Source organism: Erpetoichthys calabaricus, chromosome 17 (genome assembly GCF_900747795.2).
Source record: "Erpetoichthys calabaricus chromosome 17, fErpCal1.3, whole genome shotgun sequence".
Lineage (NCBI taxonomy): Eukaryota > Metazoa > Chordata > Cladistia > Polypteriformes > Polypteridae > Erpetoichthys > Erpetoichthys calabaricus.
In genome coordinates this window covers 7,401,722-7,419,031 of record NC_041410.2, presented here as the reverse complement: position 1 = coordinate 7,419,031, position 17,310 = coordinate 7,401,722, and the positions used below count along the sequence as shown (strand labels likewise).

The 17,310-nt window shown below is 46.1% G+C and overlaps 1 long non-coding RNA gene across 1 annotated transcript in view; it reads left to right on the top strand.

Moving 5' to 3' along the window:
• The first annotated feature begins 784 nt into the window (after nt 1-784).
• LOC114667779 (uncharacterized) overlaps nt 785-17,310 on the top strand; it is a 34,798-nt gene continuing 18,272 nt past the window's right edge. Inside the window, exon 1 of the long non-coding RNA XR_003718781.2 lies at nt 785-1,052. This is a non-coding gene — a long non-coding RNA (uncharacterized LOC114667779). The remainder of the gene's footprint in view (nt 1,053-17,310) is intronic.

Sequence of the window (17,310 nt, the reverse complement as noted above, 5' to 3'; positions counted from 1 at the left end):
CTGTCGCCATATGGCTCAATGACATAGAGGGCTTTGTTGGCGTTTAATGGGGATGACTGGGCATGGAAAAAGTCGGGATGCAGCACTGGCATTAAACAGAGAGAGAACAGTGTGGGGTAAGATGGAGCTCCATTTGGGCACTGACAAGTCAAAATACTTTATTATATAGTGCCTTTTACATCTATCTATCCTCCTGTTTTAGCCAACTAAACATTATACATTTCTGTTTTGTCCTCATATTTGGAACCTCTTCACAGCCTAAAGACCCAACTTCATATGCCAAGAACCCAAATTGTTTGTCATGCACTGGCTCTACCACTCATACCAATAAAGTGCCAGTGAACAGCCGGGACGGGTACACAAAAGTCCAATGGCTTTTATCAGCCATCTAAATACACGAACACAATCTTCCACGTTTATGTTAAAGAATTCTCATCCAATTTAAATTGAAGATAACTAAATCGGTAGGTTTGTTAGGCGTCACAGCCGCATTTACGCCTCAGTTTTGTACAGCGCCCCCCACCGGCCGCGTATTGGCGGACACAGTGCCCCAGCCGTTCCTCCTCACTCGTGACACGTTCACATACACAGAAGCACACAAGTCGGATTGCACAGACGGTAAGGCAGCGATCTCGCCGGTAGAATGTGGCGCTCGTCTACTCGGAGCTGCGCGGGCTTCGCTCCTCCCTCGCGCCGTCCTTCTCCGTCACAGTAATTGCCGGGGCCGAGCCTGACGACGCAGTCACTTCACAATGGGAGGCGCCTTTTGTTTTAAATAGGATTTCCCTTCTTTTGAGTTGAGCTCATACTCAGAGGCGGGGTGACACTGCGGGCGCCTCCGCTGAGATCAGGACAACTTGTCTCTTGGACTGTAATTCCAGACAGAAGAGGAGTCAAAGGCTGAAGCACCCGGGAGGATGAAGGGGGAGCAGAAAGGGGGGAGGTGGCAGTTGAAGGATTAGTTGCTAAAATTAAAAAAAAAAAAATTTAAAATACTGCAAGAGGACACTTCAGACCAAATATAAAAATCAACATTTATTCAACGGATAAAGGTAAAAGAAAACTTTATATTTTGTTTTCCCTGCAGGCTTTTTTTTCCTTTCTTTAACTTTGCTAATTAAAAGTAAAACACAGGTATGCGCGTTTGAGATCCTCCAAGAGTGTAACCTGAACTGCATTCTTTAGATAATCTGCTTAAAAAGTGACTTTTCTTATACAAAGAGCCTTCTTAAACTCTTGTTACTCTTCTGGGCAGACCGACGTTTGGTTTAGAAAGAAAAAAACGGGATTGAGAAAAGGAGAGCCGCCGCCGCTCCGCTCTGCGGTTTGTTTTATGACTTTGTTAACAGCCTCAATCCGCTTTCAAGTGACCCCCCCTCCCTTCCCTAAAAACAGCCCGCTAGCCTCCTTTTATGGGGTTTTAGATCCACGTCCTCCAGGAGTTTTAGGAGACCTTTTTTTTTTAAGGGAGGGGGGTTTGCAGTGAGAACAGACGACATTAACTTTAGAGTGGAACTGATGAAGAGTCCGCAATTAGTGCGCGCGCGCAGGGTGCAGGCTTAACATTCGGGAGATACGTGAGAGCTGGTGAGAGACGACCACCGGAGTGCGCCGCAAGTCCGTCGGGGTGGGCAGCGTTCAGGTATGGTGGTGCTCTTGTTCGGCCTCTGCAAAGCCAGTTAGGGATAGAAGATAAGATAAGTCGATCTGAACCAGGGAATGGATCTAGGGACGACCACGGCAGTCGAGTCATTCTGGAAAGAACTTTGATGGAGCGCTTCAGTTACTTCAGACTGACCTGTTCATGTTGTATCACTTCAGTCATTTTCTATCGTGCCTTTGCTATCCACATCTTAAAGCAAGTGATTAAAAACCTATAGGTGAAGAGATATGTAATGCAAAGGCGCTATATAGAATAACTAGAGCAAGGGATAAAACTCTGTAAAGGAATCTATATAGCGTCTCTGCCATGTAGTGCTCTCATTTATAGGTTTCTCACCACTTACGTTATTTGATATATATATATATATATATAAAATATGAACTTCTTCATTTATGGTGTTTGATCAGTTTATTTTATACGGAGGATTTGCTGCGTATCTCTTTAATTATTCTCTGGCGTTTTTTTATCTGGTGCCTTTGCTTTGTATCTGTTTATACTATTTTATCACTTATTTCATTTTATATAGTGCCTTTGCTATAAAAGCAAGCGATTTAAACACAATAAATGAAGAGATATGAATAGCAGAGGCGCTACATGGAATGGAACAAGGAATAAAACACTCTAAAGGATTCTATATAGCGCCTCTGCCATGTCGCTCTTCATTTATAGCGTTTAAGTACACAAGTGCCTATAATATCTACAGTGCCTCTGCATTTATGGTGTTTTTATCACTTTATTTTATATAGTGCCTTTGCTGTGATTATGACAAATGAATATTGTGTGTATATATTTATATATGTTTTTGCAACAAGCAGATTTTTATGTTGTGTGAATATTATTTCTCTTTATAAATAAGAGGATATCAACATTAATTCAAGCTAATATTTTATATTTATGCAAAGAAATTAATTTCATTATGTAACAGAGTGTAATTTATTCATTTAAATTAGCAAATATCTTGTGTAGTTGCCATTTGTCTTTTAGATATAAAGATTATCAATATTTTATAAGTTCGTGTGTGTGTTTCTGGTCTGTATGCATTGATATTTCTACTCCTTTATATATAAAAGTTAACAACAAGTGGATATGTTATACTTCTGAAATCGTATTAACTCATACATGTGCAAATTCATTCATCCGCCTTCTAAACAAGCAGATGCAGACTGTTTTGTGATTTCACTTTTTTTTAATGAAAATGAATATAGTAATTCTTTTATAAAGTTCATATATATATATTATATGAACTTTTATATATTATATATAATATATGCGCCTTGATATTTGTCTGTCTTTCTATACAGTATATGGCTATTTTATACTAAAGACTGACATCACTCCTCGTTCTACGTACATGATAAATGTTTCTTCTCTGAAGCAGATGTGTGTGTGTGTGTTCTCAGTTTGTATATAATCAGCTATGCACATTCATTTTAAAGGCAGCTGAACACAAATCCGACTTTGAAATGAAGGAAGTGAGAGAACGTTTTCAGGCAGGCCGACACGCGTACGTTTTAAACCGTAAATTAAAATCTTGCGGCCCCTCGTCCCACCCTTACTAAATCCAGCCCTCCATTTTCTGAAGTTGCTCACCACAAATGAGTTTACGGGAAGCCGCCTTTATTGCCTTAATTGTTGGGTTTTTCTTTCTATCTCTCTGTCTCTTTTTATAAAGTTTTATTTTAAGAAGCTTGGCCTTGCTAATTTTCATTTTGCAAAGATGAAAAAGTGTGTGAATGATCATTTAAAGTTTGCACTTCACACCAATGGCGTGTGCAGTTGTCAGTAGCCTGAGGAGACTTGGATATGAATGACATGAAGCTGAGGAGAGTCGTCTTCATTTTTTTTTTGAGATTTTTAAAAAAAATATATATTTAGTTTATGTTGTAATATAAATAAGTGATGGTTGGTGGCACCAAGTCCATGGCTGACGCTTGCTTTGCCCCCATTTCCCTGGCAAGGCCACCAGCCTCCTGTGACTTTAAAATGGATGCCGCCAGTTCAGTAATTGGAAGGATGGCCACGTGGGTCGTGCATGTGCTCTTATGATGTGTACCTCAGGTAGAGGTGGGCACAGAGTTTGTAAAGTGTCACGGCCCAGGCGGGCATATGCAGTTACCTTTCGTAATGTGTGCATGCATAGGTGTGGTGTACCACTTTACTGCAGTGGCCGTTTATACGTAAGGAGACCCCCCCACAAAAATTGGTTCAGATAAGACTTACCAGGCACCTATGACCCCTCATTATAGGGGCTATCTGTTGTATAACAGTATCTGAGGCCCCCCGAAGACCCCCACAAAGGCTTTAATTTGTCCTAATAAGACTTACCAGGCACTTATGACCCCTTATCATTGGAGCCGCTAGTTGTGTAGCAGTACCCAGTACCCCCTAAGACCCCCACAAAGGCTCTGTCCGTGTCACGGTGCAGTAAGTGCCAGTGGATGCTCTGCAGCTGCGCCCCCTCCAAATGTTTTTTGCTCAAATTCAAGTAACAGAACACGAGATGCAGTGGTCTTCATTTTTTTTTTTCTTCGATGTCCCCCTACACTGGGCTGACGTGAATGTCATCGGTCACTCGGTGCTTTAAAGAGCCCCCATATAAAATGACAGACTTCAGAAAGTCGGAGGACACATGACGGCCGGCACAGAGATGGCGTCTTCTTTTTCTCTCTTTATCATTCCAATAAAAGGCAAGATGGACTTTTGGTTTATTGGGAGTCATCGAGGGGTAGCCATTTGGGCCGAGCCCACCTTTGTGTCTGCCATCTTGGCTCCTTTTTTTGAAGTGCACTGCCCTCTTCGTCATGCTTGCACATGTAATGGAGATGCAGCCCTGGCTGTCATGGCGCGTGCAGCTTATGAACACCGAAGTGTGCTAAAGAGAGAAAGCAAAGGGGGCCGCCAGCTTGAGGGCACATTAAATGGAGAAACTTGGGAGCGAGTGGGTTACAGCGTTGAGGTGACTATAATCAAAGTGCCAGCCAGTGACAGTGGCAGGGCTCGCTTCTCTCTGAAGCTTTTAAACGCCTTCTGAAGGCCGACGGTGACCCCTGTGAGTTTATAGTACAGGCCCACTGGTGGTCCGGGCCCATTTCTGCCAGTGCCGTTTTTTTAAGCCTCAATTTTATTTATTTTATTATAAAGGCCGTTTTGTGACAGGTCAGGTGTTTGACATTTTATTCTTCTAAATCGATCCAAATTTATAGGGACAGGAAAAAAAAAAAAAAATCCCCTGATTGTGGGCACCGGCCAGCCGGGTAGATTGAACTCCGCCATGTTTGTTATAAATAGACATCCTGGAAGAGCCTAACCTAATTTAAAAAGGGAAAAAAAAAACACGAGAGTGAGAGATGAGGAGCGTCACAGCAGTTCCGGGAAGGCCACTGGGCGAGAATTCTGAATGCAGCACATTTCTCGATATCAACAGCGAGTTGAATTCAATTACGTCGAAATGCTGATAAAGAGCAGGCCATTAGCGGCGCCCTCCTCGGTCGGCATGCGTCTGCAGGGGCCGCCATCGTCATCGTCGCTTTTGCCTTCAGCCCTGACACGTCGTAAACCCTCAGCAAATTCATTAAAAGGATCAGGACGTGCCGGAGAGAGAGAGAGAGAGAGAGAGAGAGACAAAAAAAGGAATTCATCTGCACCCTGATGGTAGACGCCGGACCCCCTGGAACCCTCAATCAGATTGCTGCAGCCAGAAGGTTTTCCTGTTAATGTGATATTTTGCAAATAAAGCAGAGTCTCTTTTGGTTTGGTTTATTCACGTTCAGTTTTTACACTTTGTCTCATCGCACTACACCTGACGTGTCCTCAGATGGCATCAATCCCACCCTAGAGCTGCACACGTCCAGACGTACAGCATGAGCGCAGGCCGGCACTGCACCAGTGGTCTCTGTATGTGTGCGTGTATATACTGGATATGGAGACTGAGCTTTACGAGTGTATATAGTGCCTTTCCTCAGTGAATGCCACTTTGTTGTATAACTAAATACATTAGTAGTCCACCGTGTATGTGAAGGGTCAGCACCGTCGGGTCAGTGGAGTCCTGTGGGCTCATGAATGACACCAGGATGAATGGAATGTTACTGGTTGGGGACAGAATCGTGTCATTTTTATATAGCGCCAGACCAAAGTGAACACCAACCTATTTTACTAATGGGGTACAACTGCATATGCAAATAGCCCACCATGTATGTGAAGGGTCAGTGGACCCATTTATTCTCATAAGCGACACTGGGGTAAACGGGTGTAGAATGTTACTTGATGGGGACAGAATCATGTCATTTTTATGTAGCGCCTTACCGAAGTGAAAACCAGCCTATTTTACTAATGGGGTACAAGTAAGTAAACCACCGTTTATGTGAAGGGTCAGCACCGTCAGGTCAGTGGACCCATCTGGACTCATAAGTGACAGAATGTTAGTTGATGGGGACAGAATCGTGTCATTTTTATATAGCGCCTTACCAAAGTGGACACCAACCTAAAGTATTTTACTACTGGGATACAGCTGTAGACATACTGTAAGTCACCTACCATATATGTGAAAGGTGGGCACCGTCAGGTCATTGAACACGTTTGGTGTCATACGTGACACTTAAACAGAATGTTACTTGATGGGGACAGAATTGTCATTTTTATATAGCGCCTGACCACTCTGTAGCATCTTACTAATGCAGTGTTACTATATACCTGCACATATACAGAAATAAAAGACATCTAGAGGGGCAGCGCCGTCGGGTTAGTGGACTCATAAGAGACACCGGGATCAACAAAGGGTTACTCAATGGGGGCAGAGTCCCATCATCTGATATAGCGCCTTTCCACTGCAAGGTACTGTACTCCTGTATACACACACATAGACATACCTTACGTCTAGAGGGTCAGCGCTGTCAGGTCAGTAAAGCCATTTGGGCTCATGAAACAAATAGACATTTACTTAATGGGGGACAGAATCGTGTCATATTATATAGCGCCTTACCAAAGTGAACACCAGCCTATTTTACTAATGGGGTACAACTGAATATGCAAGTAGACCACCATTGGCACCGCCGGGTCAGTGGACCTGTTTGGGCTCATAAGCAATACCGGGATAAACGGACCATTACTTGATGGGGACAAATAGTGTCATGTTTATATAGCGCCTTACCAAAGTGGACACCAACCTAAAGTATTTTACTACTGGGGTGCAGCTGTAGACATAAGTCATGTACCATATATGTGAAGGGGGGGGGGCACTGTCAGGTCATTGAACTTGTTTGGGGATAAACAGAATGTTATTTGATTATTCTGTCCCCATCAAGTGACATTCTTTTTAGTGTCATTTCTCTATTGCACCTTACCAAAGTGAACACCAACCTGAGACGCTTTACTAACTCCGTTCTGCTGTCTAAATGTTCCTAAGTAGCCTGCTGCATCTCTGGTGGGTGAGCATGGGTGGGCTCACCAGTGGCTCGGTCATAATGGGAACGACTTGTGAACGTGTGGTGCTCCTTTCCACAGTGACCGCCATCTTGAGACCCTTTACTAATACCATAAATACAAGTAGCCTGCTGTCTATCTAGAGGGGAGTTCAGACAGCCTCATGAACTTGTTTGAGCTCATAAATGGCTTAGAGATGGGAGGGTGGGCAGACTTCTGTCTGTTTTTATATAGCGTCTTTCCAAAGTGAACCCCATCCTAAGACACTTTACTAATATGGTCCTGCTGTATACATAAACCTCATTCAGGTTATTTGACTTGTTGGGGCTCATAAATGACACCGTGTGGGGGACCGAATCCCATAGTTTTTTATATAGCGCCTTTCCAAAGTGAACATTATCCCAGGGCCATCTTAACAGCATGTGCAGTTGTACCGCATGCACAGACCTAAGGAGCTTTCTGTATATCTGTTGGGTGGGCACAGTCGGGTTAACTTAAGTGTTTGGACTCCTAAGTGACACGGTGAATGACAGAACTTTACTTAAGGGGGACAGAATCCTGTCCTTTTATATCGCACCTTTCCCACCTTAAGATATTCTTAATAACGCAGTCCTGCCACATGCACAGACAGAAGGGATCTTCCTCATATCTAGCGGGTGGGCACAGTCGGGTTAACTAACAGGCTTGGGCTCCTCAGTCATTTGAGTTTATATAGCTCCTTTCCACGGTGGACCCCCATCGTAAGGCCCTTTACTCCTAGCCCTATGAGGACAGGTCCCTTGTGTCCCTACCCAATTCCATAAGAGGTCCTGTCTAGAGGGGATGAGCACAATCCCCTTGTGTCCCTACCCAATTCCATAAGAGGTCCTGTCTAGAGGGGATGAGCACAATCCCATCGGTGACGTTGTCTGCGCTCCTGTGTAGCTCCATGACAACTGAATGTTCTGAGCTCAACTCGCGCCCCCCCTTCCATCATGGACACCATCCCAAGGTGCGTTGCCTGGCACAGTCCTAAGCGTATGTGCATAGAGGGTGAGCCCAGTTGGGTTAGCTTCATTATTTGATCTCCTAAGTGGCTCGATAATGGGACTGGCATGTGTGAGCTCATATAGCGCCTTTGACTTCAAATGTAAGCACAAACGGCGTTCTTCCAGGGTGTCAGGAGAAGTCCAATTAAATTTGTTGGTGTCCACTGAAGAGGAACAGGTCACCCATATTTGTTGACTTAATCCGCTCATTAAACAGTAGGAAGAGCTTCAGTTGGCATCACTGATGGGTACCCAATCAAATCATCCATTGGTGCCAGTTGTTCTTTCAAACCACCAAAACTTCTGTACCTGCTTTTTCTGTCACCAGGTCACAGAGTCCATCATGGCAGTGCTGTATACAGGCTTTGTGATTCAGCTCTGGGCACACTAATGCCCACCAGTAATGTGCACCCATAAACAAAAGCCTAACAAGTGGGCCAGGCTCGACCTCGGCTCCCTTGTGCCATGCTGATGCCTGACCAGCAAACCCGTCTGCTTTTTTTGAACGCATGAATTCAATCTGGCGTTTCAGGTGGCTGTTACCCTACTCTTACAAATGCTGGGCAGGATGGCACACACACACCCTGATACCCTCTCACTGCAGGCCAAGGCAGATTCTTTGGGATGTGGGAGTAAAAAGCAAAGCCCTTGGAGAAAGGCCACGGAGATGGCGACCAGGCGGCGCATCAGACTTCACATTCTGCAGCTGCAAGGCCAACAAGTGCACCCTGTGCCACCCAGCGCCACCCTTAACCATCAGAAGTTAGCAATTTGAAAATTACAGGCACACGAATAAGCCACTCTATCACGAGGCTGAACCATTCGAAGCCCACCGGAGCCCACGCGAAAGCAGGCCAGCTGAGGACGCCTGCAGTGGTTTACTCGAAATCGACTGCAGTTTGGAGTCGCCAGACAGCCAACGCCACTAATTGGTCTCAAATTGGAGTTTTAAAGCAAGAAGACCCGATGCCCTCCATGCTGAAGAGCAGCGCACTCAGACTGTCAAATGGCGTATTGATTTCTGCAAAGTGAAGTGGTCAGGGCTGAAACACTCAGACGCTTGAAAATACTTTTATTTGCGGAAGACAAATCCGAGGCCAACCACTATCTCCGCATCTGGGATCAAATTCCTTAGGTCACCTGATCCAGGGGTGGGGGGGCAATTTGTCAACTGCTTTGGGCATCCGGGCATCTGTATGATTTAAGTGATGAACTCCATGAGCTTTTTTGCTTCTTTTGTATTGGAATATTTTGCAGCTTCGGAGAAGGGTGTTCAAACGCCAGCCTGCTTGCGTCCCTCCGAGGATACCACTCTCCCACCCCCCCCACCCCCTCCATACGCACAAGTGCCCATAAATGCTGGGTTTGATGGACTGGCATCCCATCCAGGATAAGCTATGGCCGCCTGACCCTGAACAGCATGACGAGGATGAAGGGATGGCTTCATAAAATGGCCAGACGGGTGAACCCGCTGCTGGTAGTGGGTGACAATGCAGAGAATGAGAAGATCTGCAAGGAATCGATGGATGGCATCAGGCTGGAGACCTGGCAGCTCGGCAGGGAGGGCTAAGTCCATCTTTCTAGGAATGACTTCCCACCACTAGGAAACAGATGGATGAAAGAATGAATGGCATTACGGCTGACGTGATGGGTTAGCCCCTGGACACATTAACTGCCAGCTACAAGAATTTTTCGTTCCATATGCCAACTTCGGGTTAACTCGAATAGATGAGTTAATGAAGAGATGCATCCTGATTTTTTTTTTTTTTTTGCCGTCTTGTACGGTCCCTATCACTAGACCCCCCTGGCATGACTGGGCACAATCCGTATGCTCTCGTGCGGCATCGCCAGTGCTCGGGTCTCGCTGTGGATTCTTGTAGAGTCCATTGTACGGCTGCTGCACAAAGTCAAGTTCGTTACTTTTGGGGGATGTGGCAACGCTTTTATAAAGATGCTGGATATCCTGACGGACGTGGGTGGGCCAATGAAGAAAATGTGATGACACTTGAAAGGGGCAGCCAAGTCACCAATTGCCACATAACAACAGCTGCGTTACAATACAATACAATTTATTTGTGTAGCCCAAAATCACACAAGGAGGGCCGCAGTGGGCTTTAACAGGCCCTGTCTTTTGACAGCCCCCCAGCCTTGACTCTCTAAGAAAACAAGAAAAGAAATCCCAAAAATTCCAGCTAGTGGGGGAAAAAAAATGGAAGAAACCCTGGGAAAGGCAGTTCAAAGAGAGACCCCTGTCCAGGTAGGCTGGGCGTGCAGTGGGTGTCAAAAAAAAAAAAATTTTTAAAAAGGGGGGGTCAATACATTACAATACACAGAACAGAACACCAGTCATCCTCAAGACAACATAATATGACAAGTGCAGAGCGGAATTCAACTGTTGATGACATCACATAATTACATAATTACAGGCCGTACCTGAAATGCACTATGGGTATCCCCAATTGTCGTCTGTTATTGGTGCTTTATAGCTGCAATTCCTGACCAATCAAAGGTCTTATTACATAGCACTAAGGGATAGGCCTTTGGTAACCCATATTGTTATTGGTGTCATTGTATTTGGGGTCCCATTGGTGCTCCAGCATTACCCAAACATTGAAATCCCACTCTAGTACTTTGGGGTACACGATAAATAGGCTAAGGAGAATACTGTTAATTAGGATATGCTTGCAGGGTTTAGACACCCATGGGCTGGCACCCTGTGCAGGATGGTCACTGGTCACCCAGCTGGGAAGCCAGGAGGAAGGAAAACTGGAACACTTCATGCTCTCTCCAGGTGGTTGGCAGAAGGTGCCAATGCTAAGAAAAGTGTGTTGGGCAAGAAGTGGAGACAGTTAGCCTGCCGATACATTGGAAGAGCAAGGGGAGACATCGGGATATGCCTAAGGTATGCTACATGGCAGCACCCCAGGATACCTAGATGGACACCCACAGGGCATTCTGGAAATTGTAGTGCTGTGGAGCAGGTTCCAAGGGAATTTTGACCTCCGCTTGACCTGGAAGTGCTGCCAACAGGCTATGTCCCAGCACTGGAAGTACTAAAAGAAGCCCCTATGATCTCCTCCAGGTGAGGTGGGATTCGGGTGGCCCATCTGAAGAAGCTGAATGGAGAGGAAGAAGAGAGGATACTTGTGGTCATGTCACATTTTTAGGCTCCTTTTGTAAGGTGTTTGTGATCATAAACCCTTGTATTTGAACCCAGAACTTGTTTCGTTGTGGTCGTGCCTGGTGTTTGGGGCGCTGCAACGCCCCCTACAGGACAGTCATTGCATTTATTTGAGTTTATTAGGTGTTTTAGAGAAAAACCAAGCAAAATGACTCCTTATCTTTTTAACTAAAAAGATTACAATATGCAAGCTTTCGAGGCAACTCAGGCCCCATCTTCAGGCAAGATGTCATAAATTTTTAAGGATTTCTGTAAATTGTAAAAGCCATGTCACCCATACCCACAATGCAGCCTGGGAGCTGTACCCCTTTCACTTGGTAATGATCAGAATGGGGTGCCAGCCTTGCCCAGAAGTCCAATGTGGCTCTCGAAGTCTGACTGATTAGGATCAAGCAGTTTGTTCTTGGCATTCGGAATAAGTGCATGGAGCAGAGTCAAGATACCCCCTCAGGGGGGTACCCACCTTGGACTGCCACCCGACAGATCTGAAGAGTCAAATCCCAGTTAGCTGTGGTATAAAATTAACTGGGGTCCGAGCATACCGAGCCAGCTGGAGAAACACAAACGTGACCGCGATAGACCGGGCACAGTCGCCAAGTAACACAAGTGGGCAGACTGAGAGACACTGAAGAAAAAAAAAAAAACAGACCGATGTGCCCCGACGAGGCCACTTGTGATATCAGGAGGCCACATGTCCCTCGGGGGGGGGATCGTATGTACCCGTCTGCTGCCAGCCTCCTTTCCAGAATGATCCAAAGGGGGGGGGGGAATTAGTCAAATGTCCTAATTATACACCTCAGGGGTTCTAAAAGGCGCCAGCGTGTCAGGCACGGCTTCCCAAACGGTGCCACCCTGTCACACACACGCACAGCACACGGGAACCTGTTCTTGCAACACGCCCTAGTAGATCAGTTTGAAGGAAGGCAGGACGTCCAGCCTGGCATTTTTGTTTCCATTTTATTTTCTTTTTTTTTTCCATAAACTAAGAACAGCAGCCGTTTCATGTCATCACCTCTCACAGTGCCCTCAGACGCATGAGAATTTCCATAGTGAAGAATCAGAGACGCGTCTCTCTGGTCCATGCGGCGTAACAAACGGGAAACCCAGTGGTGGAAAAATGTGCGCCGCAGTGGAAGGCGGGAATGGAAATGATGAAGCGGCATGGAATTACTGCAGCCGGGTGGGGTGGGGGGCTTCTTGGCATTTTGGGCACAGAGGCTTGACTGTGCTGGCGGGGCCTGCATTGCCTTTGCAGGCATCCAGGTGGCATTTCTGTTTGTTTTTGATGTACTGTAGTCATCGAAAAAGGAAAAAGACCAATGTAATCACTCGGCCGTTTCAAAATGGACCCCCAGCCCTATGAGGAGAACATGTCTGCCCGCCGATGTAACCACGGACATCTCCGCATCACAGACCACCCAAGAACCCACCGTCTTCACCGTCCACTTTCTTAATATTCAGGCAGGACAAGCCAATGCATGGAGGAGGAACGTGTTGGACACACAGAGGGCTGGATGAAGTCCCCCATGAGGCCCTTGGACAACTTAGTTCCTTAGCAGTACTTGATTGTACTTTTAACATTAAGAATACATTTAACTTATATAGCGCCTTTCCCACGCAGCAGGCAGGCACTGGATCATGAAGTGCAACGCGGTATTTTTCACACAGATATTCGGATCATATCATCGACCTGGGTGAGACCCCAATCATTTGGTTGCACAGATAATCAAGTGTTTTCATCGAGCGTGTGGGGTCCCCCCTTGGTCATTTTATGCATATAAATACCTGGTTGTTTCCTTGACCAGAGCCCCTTAATCATTTCACCATACAAATGCTCAACTGTCTCATTGAGCAGAGTGGTGGTCCATCTCCCCCCGTCCCCTTGATCATTTTGCCACTGGGACACTTGATCGTTTTCATAGATCTTCTAGGCGAATAAGCCCACTTATCTTAAACAGGCCCCTGGGTGCACATCCGGTAGGTCTGCCCCTGCACTCATAATGTGAAAAAAAAAAAAAAAAACCCTGAAATGACAACTGTCAAAAGTCGAGAGGGCGGAGCCTACCGAGTGCTGTGTTCTAATTGGCCAACTTTCAGGAGAGTGGACATACAGTGCATCCGGAAAGTATTCCCAGCACATCACTTTTTCCACATTTTGTTATGTTACAGCCTTATTCCAAAATGGATTAAATTCATTTTCTTCCTCAGAATTCTACACACAACACCCCATAATGACAACGTGAAAAAAGTTTACTTGAGGTTTTTGCAAATTTATTAAAAATAAAAAAACTGAGTAATCCCATGTCCATAAATATTCACAGCCTTTGCTCAATACTTTGTCGATGCACCTTTGGCAGCTGCGCCAGCCTCAAGTCTTTTTGAATATGATGCCACAAGCTTGGCACACCTATCCTTGGCCAGTTTGGCGCATTCCTCTTTGCAGCACCTCTCAAGCTCCATCAGGTTGGATGGGAAGCGTTGGTGCACAGCCATTTTAAGATCTCTCCAGAGATGTTCAATCGGATTCAAGTCTGGGCTCTGGCTGGGCCACTCAAGGACATTCACAGAGTTGTCCTGAAGCCACTCCTTTGATATCTCGGCTGTGTGCTTAGGGTCGTTGTCCTGCTGAAAGATGAACCATCGCCCCAGTCTGAGGTCAAGAGCGCTCTGGAGCAGGTTTTCATCCAGGATGTCTCTGTACATTGCTGCAGTCATTTTTCCCTTTATCCTGACTAGTCTCCCAGTCCTGCCGCTGTTAAACATCCCCACAGCATGATGCTGCCACCACCATGCTTCACTGTAGGGATTGTATTGGCCGGGTGATGAGCGGTGCCTGGTTTCCTCCAAACGTGACGCCTGGCATTCACACCAAAGAGTTCAATCTTTGTCTCATCAGACCAGAGAATTTTCTTTCTCATAGTCTGAGAGTCCTTCAGGTGCCTTTTGGCAAACTCCAGGCGGGCTGCCATGTGCCTTTTACTAAGGAGTGGCTTCCATCTGGCCACTCTGCCATACAGGCCTGATTGGTGGATTGCTGCAGAGATGGTTGTCCTTCTGGAAGGTTCTCCTCTCTCCACAGATGACCTCTGGAGCTCTGACAGAGTGACCATCGGGTTCTTGGTCACCTCCCTGACTAAGGCCCTTCTCCCCCGATCGCTCAGTTTTGATGGCCAGCCAGCTCTAGGAAGAGTCCTGGTGGTTTCGAACTTCTTCCACTTACGGATGATGGAGGCCACTGTGCTCATTGGGACCTTCAAAGCAGCAGAAACTTTTCTGTAACCTTCCCCAGATTTGTGCCTCAAGACAATCCTGTCTCAGAGGTCTACAGACAATTCCTTTGACTTCATGCTTGGTTTGTGCTCTGACATGAACTGTCAACTGTGGGACCTTATATAGACAGGTGTGTGCCTTTCCAAATCATGTCCAGTCAACTGAATTTACCACAGGTGGACTCCAATGAAGCTGCAGAAACATCTCAAGGATGATCGGGGGAAACAGGATGCACCTGAGCTCAATTTTGAGCTTCATGGCAAAGGCTGTGAATACTTATGTACATGGGCTTTCTCAATTTTTTAATTTTTAATAAATTTTCAAAAACCTCAAGTAAACTTTTTTCATGTTGTCATTATGGGGTGTTGGATTAAATTCATTTTTTTCCTCAGAATTCTACACACATTTTGGAATAAGGCTGTAACATAACAAAATGTGGAAAAAGTGATGCGCTGTGAATACTTTCCGGATGCACTGTAAACCATCCATTAAGTGCCCCGCATACTGCAGACATTTCAGGTGCAAAAACACTTTACGCTACATTTGGGGTTTCTTGAGTTAAAGTCCCCCACTTCGCGCACACGTAGCCCTCCTGGCTTACCCCTTTCTCTTGAACTCGTATCTGACGTCCTCAGTCACAACTCTTAGCAGGCGACTGAGCCACAGGACAAGCAAGTCAAGTAGAACGCTTACGCCCGTTCTGTGGACGATTCACCAATCAAAAAACAGTACTAGCTAGAGCCCGCCCCCTCCTCTATGATGTGACCATTCTCATTTAAGGGTGTATTTCATGGTGAACACGATACTGAAATAAATAAATGAAGAAATCCCCCTTAAAAAATGGACACAAGTCTGTGTGTGTGTGTGTGTGTGTGTGTGTGTGTGTCCGGCTGCTACGATTAGGAAGAAAAATTTGAAAATTTGGTGGGGGGGTGTCAAAACAATCAAAAATGAAGATAAAACTACCAAATAAGGGTCTAAGAATAAGCAAGTGTGTCTGTTCTGTTGTCTGGTGTTACACGCTGGTGTCCACGGAGGGCTTGCAACTTTCTTTCACCCGCTCGGGCCATGTGAAGGGGCTTCACAGCCGTAGTGCTAATTCCTGATAATGTCACATGATGGGCAGTGGATGCGTGAAGTCGAAAGCCCCGCCACGACTAGGCTGGAGTTGCTAAACCAGGCCAGTGCGACCATCACAGCATTTCCCCAAGCAGATCACTTCAACCGCACGAAAGGTCAGTTCAACGCGTGATGGTGAGAGGAAGAGAAAAAGACCACCGAGTGTGAAAGGGATCAGGGGTGCATATGATTAGAGCAGACCAAATGGACAAGCCATGAGCCGAATTAAAAGCACAAGGTCTACGCTGATGACTTGGATTTCAGCCCATCTTCAATGGGTAGCCCAGCTAATCATCAAATAAACTCCTAAAAGAAATAAACAACAAAAATATATTTTATGGAATGGTGAAGAATTTTATACTCGCATGTTGTGGTGGTCTTAAGCATTGTCATATTTCACAGAACTTTTATTTATTTTATTTTGGATAAAATATCCCTCTTTACGCGCCATGAGAAATGAAAGCTGTCATTTGTGGTTGTCACAAGTTGGCCCTGGCGGGTGCGGCATCTCGGTGGGCGACGTAACTCCACGGCCGTCGAGGGTCACGTTTGACGTTGGATAGTTGATGCATTCTGAGCTCCTTGAGTTAAAGTCACACAGGAATTCTGAGCCACCTTCTCTTCTACTCATGTCCGCCAGTGACGACTTCACCACCGATCCACCAATCAAAACACAGCTCTGCCTAGAGCCCCGCCCTCTCAAGTCTGACGGGTGAGACAGCACTGCCCCCTACAGGGTGTTCAGTGCACTGAAATGGGTGTGAAACCCGTCTGTCTGAGACAAGCAGTATAGCAAATGCAATGTTAAACCGGGGGGGGGGGGGTTAGGGGGGGTGTCCCTCTAAGGTGGTCCACATTATGAGAGGTGTGAAAGCGAAGCACCCCAAGCCTCCAGCTGTACCCTCCATAATGCGTGTCGCACCGTGGCTGGAGTGGGGGGGGCCGAAGCCAAATGGATGACGGTGACTAAACTCGCACACGCCTGCAGGCAGACTCCACAGACTTCACATGATTACAGGGTGTGCCGGCAATCAAAGGAAACCACCTAAACCGTATCGCCGTCTGCAGAGCAGAGCTTTGTACCCGAGAAGCTGTTTCCAATCAGACATGTTGGCGCAGCAAGAAAGGACATAAAAAAAAAAAAAGCACCCCTGAAGCCAGCAGCTCATAAACCGGGAGCCTCTCCTCCTTAGATCCTTGTGAGAAGTGCCAAAGCCCCCTCAGAAGCTAACCCTGAAGATGCAGCAGTGCTCCTCCTTTGGGCTTCACATGGCCCCTCGTGCCCACCCTGCCAAAAAGAGGAGGAATCTGATGGAACTGATTGCTCCATTTAAAGTCCCGGACTGTGGGGACAAACCGCAGCGGCGGATCATGTGCAGCACACTGGCCAGGGAAGGCAAGTGAAAGTCAACATCGCCAACCACCATGCCACTTCACCCAAACCTGCTGCTTGGCATCCAAATGTCAGTCGGGTAGAATCCATTGAGGCCTTCTGGGTGATTCCAGACTTCCTTCCTGCAGCCCTCTTTCCATTCATTCAAGTAACAAATCTAAAATGTGCCCAGAAAGACTCAAAGCTTGCTTACCAGCCCACACACACACACACACGCACACTCCTATTTGGAGACACA